Source organism: Bufo bufo, chromosome 4 (genome assembly GCF_905171765.1).
Source record: "Bufo bufo chromosome 4, aBufBuf1.1, whole genome shotgun sequence".
Classification (NCBI taxonomy): Eukaryota; Metazoa; Chordata; class Amphibia; order Anura; family Bufonidae; genus Bufo; species Bufo bufo.
The window spans coordinates 238,252,864-238,262,562 of NC_053392.1; positions in this window are offsets into that span (position 1 = coordinate 238,252,864).

A 9,699-nucleotide genomic window follows, 5' to 3' on the forward strand; every position below is an offset into this window, starting at 1 on the left:
TGTATTGTGCAGCAGTTGTGTGCGGTTCTGCTGCAATACCGCAGCTATATAGAGGGACAAACGCTATTGGAAAAACTAATTACAATGGGTGTGATATACCTTTTGCCCCCCCAAAAAATATTGAGGGGTGTGATATACCTTCTTCCACAAAATACTGATTGAGGGCTGTGATATACCTGTTGCCCCAAATAAACAGAGTGGTGTGATATAACTTTTGTGGCAAAAAAAATAATTGAGGGGTGTGATATACCTGCTTCCACAAAATACTGATTAAGGGGTTTGATAGACCTGTTTCCACCAAATATTGATTGAGGCCTGCGATATACCTGCTTCCACAAAATATTGATTAAGGGATTTGATATACCTGCTTCCACAAAATATTGATTGAGGCCTGCCATATACCTGCTTCCACAAAATACTGATTAAGGGGTTCGATATACCTGTTTCCACCAAATATTGATTGAGGCATGCAATATACCTGCTTCCACAAATACTGCTCTTCTCTAGGGACTTAGGCACAGGGTCATTTTGAAAATGACAGGCAGAGGAAGAGGCAGGCCGTTCCACAGGGTTCGTAGGGGTCGGGCAGGGTTCGTAGGGGTCGAGCTCCACATCCTGCCTCTTCTCCTCTCTCCTCCCATTTGTCCTACACTCCACCTTCCACCGTGCCATCGTCGCATTCATCTGGCAGAAGACAGGCTTCCTTGGCCCAAATGTTCGAGTGTAAAAAGTTGATGACGCCGGATAACCCTCTTGCCCAACGGCTGACCGCTGGCTTGTTGGAACTGCTAGCCCATCAACTACTGCCATATAAACTGGTGCACTCGGAGGCCTTTAGAAAATTTGTGGCAATTGGCACACCGCAATGGAAAGTCCCCAGAAGGAAATATTTCTCTCAGAAGGGCATCCCCATTACCATGATTAGCGGCAAGTGAATATATCTCTGGCACACAGTGTCGGTGCCAAGATACATCTGACCACAGACACGTGGTCTAGCAAACACGGGCAGGGAAGGTACATAACTTTTATTGCCCACTGGGTGAACCTTCTGACGGCCGTCAAGCATGTAACCCGTGGCTCCCATGTGGATTTGGTGTTACAGCCAAGGATTGCATGCAGGCCTGCCTCTTCTTCTCCTTCTCCTACCCCATCCTCTGTCTCCTCCTCGGCTGACTCCTCATTTTCCACTGCTACCGCCTCTTCCGCTGCTCCCCCCAAGATCCCCAGAACCTGTTTGACGTCCCAGCTGAGACGTTGCCATGCTGTGCTGCGGCTGTTGTGCCTGGAAGCCAAGAGCCACACCGGTCCTGCACTGCTTTTAGCTCTGCGATCACAGGCCGATCAGTGGCTAACCCTGCTCAATTTGACAGTTGGTAAAGTGGTGTGTGACAACGGTGCCAATCTGCTGAGCACGCTGAAACATGGCAAAATGACACACGTGCTGTGGATGGCACACGTCCTGAACTTAGTCGTGCAGCGATTCGTAGCCAAATACCCCGGGGTCAAGGACGTCTTGCAGCAAGCCAGGAAAATCTCGGCCATGACTCGCCTTACAGAGGTTCAGCGGCGACACCACTTGCCCGTCAGACATCTGATTTGTGACAGCCTGACTTGCTGGAACTCCACCTTATATATGCTTGAAAGACTGCTACAGCAGCCACATGCCATTTATGTTTACCTGTATGAACTCTGCAGCAAGACAGGTTCTGGGGAGCTTGGTTTCTTTTCACCGCGCCAGTGGCTGCTCATGTGCGATGCATGCAGACTTCTGCAGCCATTTGATGAGATTACCAAACTGGTCAGTCGCAGCCAGGGTGCCATCAGTGATATCGTACCTTACGCCTTCTTTCTGGAGCGTGCATTGCAATGTGTCATTGATCAAGCTGTCGAGGAGCAGGAGCTGGAAGATGAGGAAGTCACAATGCTAAATGAATTCCCAGGGGGGGGGCTACTCCATCTGAGACAAGTCAGCAGAAGTCTGAAGAGGAGTCAGAGGAGGATGGTGGCTGGGGAAGGTGAAGGAGAAGGAGGAGCAAGAAGTGCAGGCTTTGAGGGGGAATTTAAACTTTTCGGGGATCCCTGGTGTTGTCCGTGGTTGAGGGGAGGAGACCAAGGACGACATTCTACTGGGCGATGAGCAGGAGCCAGGGCGTTCCACCGCTTCCAATTTAGTGCAAATGGGGTTCTTTATCCTCCAGTGTTTGAAGAGGGACCCCTGTATAAAAAGCATAAAGGGCAAGGACCAGTACTGGGTGGCAACGTACTTAGACCCACGGTACAAACACAAAATGGCGAACATGTTACCAGCATCACAGAGGGCTGTTAGAATGCAGCATTTCCAGGCCTTGCTGCGAGAGATGCTGTATTCTGCTTTTGCGGGTGCAGACAGAGGAATTTCCACCCACAGCGAAACAGGTGCGGGTACCAATCCTTCCATGCCTGCAAGTAGAGGGCGGTTTGAAGATGTGTTGGTCACTTTGGATATGAGATCATTCTTTCAGCCAACCCAATGACAGCCGCCCTCCGGATCCAGCCTCAGGGAACACCTAGACCGACAGGTGTCCGACTATATCGGGTTAACGGCCGATGTGGACGCTCTGAGAAGCGAGGAACTGGACTACTGGGTGTGCATGCTTGACCTGTGGCCAGAGCTGGCACAATTTGCCATGTAACTCTTGGTTTGCCCCTCGTCGAGTGTCCTGTCCAAAAGGACGTTCAACGTAGCAGGGGGGATCGTGACCGATAAGCGCACTTGCCTAGCTCACGACAGTGTGGACTACTTCACATTTCTAAAAATGAATTAGACATGGATCTCGGAGGAATTCAACACCTGTGACGACCACGTGTAATTGAATTTCCTCATGCCAGCCCACACATATCCGCCACCACAAGAACGAAGAATGTTTCTTGTCTTGTGTATATACAGCGGCATAAAAGGTATTTTCTGTCAGGTGAATGCCTAATTTTTGGGGCCTGTACTCCAGTGGCCTACAGTTAAATTTTATCCAGTGACCGCCTAATGTAACTCCAGCCACATCATCACAAGTTCTTTTCTGTCAGGTTAATTCCTAATTTTTGCGGTCTGTACTAGCCTACAGTAAAATGTTTATCCAGTGACCGCCTAATGTACCTCCAGCCACATCATCACAAGTTATTTTCTGTCAGGTTAATGCCTAATTTTTGGGGCCTGTACTGGCCTACAGTAAAATTTGTATCCAGTGAACGCCTAATGTACCTCCAGCCACATAATCACAAGTTCTTTTCTGTCAGGTTAATGCCTAATTTTTGGGGCCTGTACTCCCATGGCCTAAAATGAAAATTTTCTAGGCTCCAGCAGGGCACATTTTTAAAAGTTTCCCTTTAAGAACCATAAAAATGGCCCAGTATGTGGCTGTCCATGTTGTGGGACTATTTGTGCACTTCTACTAAGTATTTGGTAGCTGCAAATATGACCTGAAGGTTTTTCAGGTTCTCCTGCCATTAATGCCGCGAATGCGCGGTTCGCGAACATTTGATCGCGAACGCACGTTCGTGAACCGTCCGCTGATTGCCGATTTGAATTGCTCGTGATGTTGACCTCGATACGTCCTTTGACCACTCTCTGTCTAACGTGATTTGTACTGTGCATCCCGTCTGGTTTTACCTTGGCTAGTCTTTTGACCACTCTCTGTCTTTCGTTTTTGTACTGGGTTGTTCTCATGGTTCTGACCTATTTACGTACAACTCTGTCTTTTTGTCGTTTGCCTCTAGGTATTTGTCTGTCTCTGTACCTTAGTAGCTTGGGGACTGTTGACCAGTTTCGTTCTTGCTACCTAGGACTTGAGCTGCAAGTAGGTAGGGAAAGTTGGCTGTGCTCTTTATCACCTGCAGTTAGCTTGCTGAATAATCCTGACATGTAGCAGTAAACTGAGGTTTTGTTGTAGCTTTTTCTGTTTGTTTTTCCCCCTTGCCTGTGTAGATCTTGCTCAGTGTCATTTAGGCTACTTTCACACTTGCGTTGTTCTTTTCCGGCATAGAGTTCCGTCACAGGGGCTCTATACCGGAAAATAACTGATCAGTTTTATCCCCATGCATTCTGAATGGAGAGTAATCCGTTCAGTTTGCATCAGGATATCTTCAGTTCAGTCGTTTTGACTGATCAGGCAAAAGAGAAAACCGCAGCATGCTACGGTTTTCTCTCCGGCGAAAAAAACTGAAGACTTGCCTGAATGCCGGATCCGGCATTTTTTCCCATAGGAATGAATTAGCGCCGGATCCAGCATTCAGAATACCGGAATGCCGGATCCGTCGTTCCGGCATGCGCATGCGCAGATCGGTAAAAATGTGAAAAAATGTACAAGACGGATCCGTCGGTCCGCATGACAAGCGGAGAGACGGATCCGTCCTTGCAATGCATTTGTGAGACGGATCCGCACCCGGATCCGTCTCACAAATGCTTTCAGTCAGCAGCAGATCGGCGGATCCGGCGGGCAGTTCCGACGACGGAACTGCCCGCCGGATCACACTGCCGCAAGTGTGAAAGTAGCTTTAGTCTTTTCCTATCTGCTTCATCTGTTGTTTGCTGTTCCAAACTGCTGCATGTTTCTGTGTCTTGATGCTGGTATGTCACTGCCTTTTACATAGCTGTTTGTATTTGTTTCTGTGTGACTGTCAGTCTGAAAATATTACAGTGTGTCTGTATCTTTTCACTATGTATCTCTCACTATTTTCCATATCCCCCTGTATGTACTGTATGTATTGTTCTGTCTTTCTCACAAACATCACGTAGCAGAGGATGCATTCCACGGTGTGTTTCAAGAAATAGAAGCAGATCTGGATGAAGTGGGGTGCATACTTTAAAAACAGAGTCACTTCAGAGGCTGATATGTGTCAGGTTAGTTTAAGTCCATCACATACACACTAACGCTACAGGAGTTGAAAAAAAGTTACATAAACGGGATACCCCTTTAAGTTCAATGGATCACAGTTGACTTTGCTGCCTAGACATCTTTAGCCTTTCAACTCAATATTCAGCTCTCTGTCCTGCGCCCCCCTATAAACACTACCATCATGCTTTTACTCAATACTATGTTTGCTGCTATCATAAGGTACACCTACTACTGTGCTGCCCAATGGCCCCAAATACTATACTGCAGAAATTAAAGTGCCATAACTATAGTGCCATAAAATAGTGCCTCACACCATGTCTTTGACAATTATATTGCTATACACAGTGAGCAAAAATAATTGTACCATCACATAGTGCTAAAAATAACAGTGCAACATTCAATTACCTCCAAAATAATAGTGCCGTATATAAGGCCCTAGAAAAATATAGTATCGCATTCAGTGCCCTCAAAATGGCTAGCAAGGTGAAAAGCAGAGCACCGCATACCGTTGTTCACCTGTTTGTTTGCAAACTGTTGAATAATGATGATTTAAAGGGGAAAAGCCACAAAAACTGTATTAGCATATACCTGTATGCATCCAACATCCTAGGTGCTGCATGTGCCATGGATGTCACCTCCAGGAGCTTCTAACATCACTTAGGATGTCCAAACCATAAATATAGTAAAAATAAATGAAAAGTATCCAGGCACTGGTGCTGCTAATTATGACAGACTTGTTCATTCATATTTTGTACAAATAATGGGTTACTTTCTAACTACATTTAAAGAGCAAGTAAACCTTTATCTAACATTTTAATATGTTCTCCAATAATGCCCTAATAAAACTCTCTAATATACTTTATTAATGAATTTTCTATTTTTATTACACTTTTTCCTAGCTAAAGTGCACCATTCACTGGTGCGCTTAAAGGTCTGTTCTCTGTACACCGCTGAGCTGCCAGTGGTGTACAGAGTACATTTTATCAATAGGCAGCAGCAGCGCTGTGATTATGGGCAGGAGTGCTGTGATTATGGGCAGGAGTGCATATTGGGCAGGAGTGCTGTTATTATGGGCAGGAGTGCTGTGATTATGGGCAGGAGTGCTGTGATTATGGGCAGGAGTGCTGTGATTATGGGCAGGAGTGCATATTGGGCAGGAGTGCTGTGATTATGGGCAGGAGTGCATATTGCTGCTCCTGCCTGTGCTCCCTGGACTATTACTAACTGCTGGCATAGCACATGGGTACCCTGTACCCATGTACTATGCCAGGATTAGCTGAGCGGAGCGGGCTCCTTCTTCTGCCTGCTCCCCTAAGCTAAGAGAACTGCATGTCAGCTCTCTTAGCTTAGCAGAGCAGGCAGAAGCAGGAGCCCGCTTCGGTCAGCTAAGGCTACTTTCACACTAACGTTAATATTTTCCGGTATCGAGATCCGTCATAGGGTCTCAATACCGGGAAAAAATGCTTCAGTTTTGTCCCCATGGGGACAAAACATAACTGAACAGAACGGAATGCTCCAAAATGCATTCCAATCTGTTTAATTGCGTTCTCATACCAGAGAGCAAACCGCAGTATGCAGCATTCTTTCAATCATGGGATGCGGAGCAAGACAGACCCACAATGCAAGTCAATGGGAACGGATCAGTTTTCTATGACACAATCTGACACAATAGAAAACAGATCCGTCACCCATTGACTTTCAAAGGAGTTTATGACGGATCCGTCTTGGGTATGTTAAAGATAATACAACTGGATCCGTTCATAACGGATGCAGATGGTTGTATTATCAGTAGCGCAAGCGTTTTTGCTGGATCCTGCAAAAACGCTAGTGTGAAAGTAGTCTAATCCTGGCATAGTACATGGGTACAGGGTACCCATGTGCTATGCCAAGAGTTAGTAATAGTCCAGGGAGCATGGGCAGGAGCAGCAAAATGACAACTCAGCGGTGTACAGAGAACAGAGTTTTAAGCGCACCAGTGAATGGTGCGCTTTAGCTAGGGAAAAGTGTAGTAAAAATAAAAAAATCATTTATAAAGTATATTAGGGATAGTTTTATTAGGACATTAGGGAGAACATATTAAAAGTTTAGATAAAGGTTTAGTTACTCAAAATAATAGTGTCAATCAGAAAATACCATTGCCTTAGTGTGGCTCAACATATAGTGCCACAACAATATTGTTACAAATAGTGTTGAGCAAATCGAACTCCACAAAATTAATAACCCCTATCTGTGGAGCTGGATCCGGGGAAGTTATGTAGAGGCGCCTGGCGAATCCACCGCGGCTTCAAAATGTAAGACAGCTTCTGAGCTGTCTTACATTTAGACCTTTTTCTATTTCTAAAACAGGCGTACAAAATGGTAAATGAGACAGGCCTACAGGCCCTTTCCCACCCACGCCACACCCTCGCAGATTGTGGCGCAGCTAACTGTTGCACCACAATCTGCTTCTGAAATACGCCTAATATAGGTGTATTTCAGCTTCATAAATGACCCCCATAGTGCCCAAATACTCAGCTCCATTCTTTGATCACCATAAGTGGGACGGTGCAGGTCAGTGCTGCTTCTGAACTGTATTCTGGCTGCTTTTCCAGAAGGACACAACATTAACTATACACCAGAGGCAGAATGTATTCAGGAGGAATGCCAAGGTCAAATCCAGAGTGGGTAGTCAGACAAGCAGGAATCAGACTAGGAGATGAAAAAAACACTGAACACAGTGCCCAAGTACTGATCCAGTAATCCCCAGTGGTCCGGTGCTCCTACCTACTAGTCAACAAGCGGGCAGCGGCGGTCGGGAGGTACGTGATAGAATAATTTCCTATGGTGTGCTAATGGACTACATGCTTTTGACTAAATGCTCAAGCTGGCCATAGGAGACATTTCTGACTGATCCTGATTATTGACAGCTGACAGTAAGAATAATTAGCTGATAATGTAGCTGATGTCACATATTCTATATTGTGGGGAAAATATGATACCTTCTCTTGTTCTTAGGCTGCTTTCACATCTGAGTTTATGCCAGGTCCGGCAGGGGATCAACAAAAACGCTTCCGTTATGATAATACAACCGGTCGCATCTGAACTAATCCGGTTGTATTATCTTTAAAATGAACAAGACGGCACTAAAACCATTTTAAGGCAATGGGCGCCGGATTAGTTTTTTTTCATGTCCGAAAAAATGGATATGGCACCATTGACTTACATTGTGTTTCATGTTGGATCCGTTTTGACCAGTATCCCATGACGCACACAAAAACACTGCAGAACGGAATCCATTCTGGTGCACTCTGTTCCGTTTTATCCCCTTTGACAGTGAATGGGGACAAAACTGAAGCGTTTTCCTCTGGTTTTGAGATCCTATGACAGATCTAAATACAGGAAAGGAAAACGCTGATGTGAAAGTAGCCTTATTCTTATGTCTTCTTTCTGCAGTTGTACCCATTGTTTTGCAGCTTATTACACCTTTCCCAGTTTTGGGTAATAATAAGTGACTATAGTGCAGTAACGTAGATATTGCCTGGGAACCACTGCTATTTGGACAGGGGAGTTGAAAATTGAGACAGAGAAACTTAGAAATGTTTATTATTTTTTCTCTATTACACACTGGCATCAGAAAGCCCAGGTGACTGTGCTATGGAATCAGAGGGGCCAGTACAACTGGTGCTTTAGTACGCAGGCCTATAGAGAAAATGTATGCAATCGAGAAAACAATTTGAAAGTCCTTCCACTACTTTACGTCTCTAGATAGAAATCTTCTTTGGCAGCCAATTCTAGAGTGAATCATGAATGAATGTAGCACTTGAGTTACTCTGCCATCTTCTGGTCAGAAGCAATAATACAGTGTTAAGCTCTGATTTACTTCTGAAGTTTATATCAAACTATCATTATGTGCATCCCTTTAGACAAGTCTTTGCAAAATTGGGAAAGCCAATGAGAAGCTTATGAGTGCTGCAAAAAAGTATAGTGTCTGGAACAAAAGCAGCTTCGCCTTTCAATTCACACCTTCACATACTGTCAGAGTTCCATCATTATTCTTTTCTTATTATTTATTTTATAGTGCAAATATCAGTGGGCACCGCCGCCAATCAGCTGTTTGAAAAGACTGCGGTGCTTGTGGGAATGCTGTGCCCTCTTCAATGTTTTCTTGCATGCCTCTAGATTGTAGCGGTGGTGCAGAGTAATTATCGCTGTTCATTATATTCATTTGAATGGGAGACTAAGGCCACTTTCCCACTCGCGTTTTGTGCGGATCGGTCATGGACGGATCCGTTCAGATAATACAGCCGTCTGCATCCGTTCTGAACGGATCCGTTTGTATCATCTTTAACATAGCCAAGGTGGATCCGTCTTGAACACCATTGAAAGTCAATGGAGGACGGATCCGTTTTCATTTGTGCCAGATTGTGTCAGTGAAAACGGATCCGTCCCTATTGACTTACATTGTGTGCCAGGATGGATCCGGTTGGCTCAGTTTCATCAGACGGACAACAAAACGTTGCAAGCAGCGTTTTGGTGTCAGTCTCCAAAGCGGAATGGAGACTGAACTGATGCAAACTGATCGGTTTTGGACCGCTTGTGAGAACCCTGAACGGATCCCACAAACGGAAAGCCAAAACGCCAGTGTGAAAGTAGACTAAGCTGTAATTACACTGCACCAGTGCTACAATGTAGACAGTGTGCAGGTAAACATTGAAGCGGATTCAGCACTTGCACAAGTGCTGCCAGCTCTTCAAACAGCCGATCTACAGGGGTCCTAAGTGTCAGACCCCCGCTGATCTGATATTGATTACCTATCGCGAGGATAGGTCATCAATATCATGACGCTAGCACA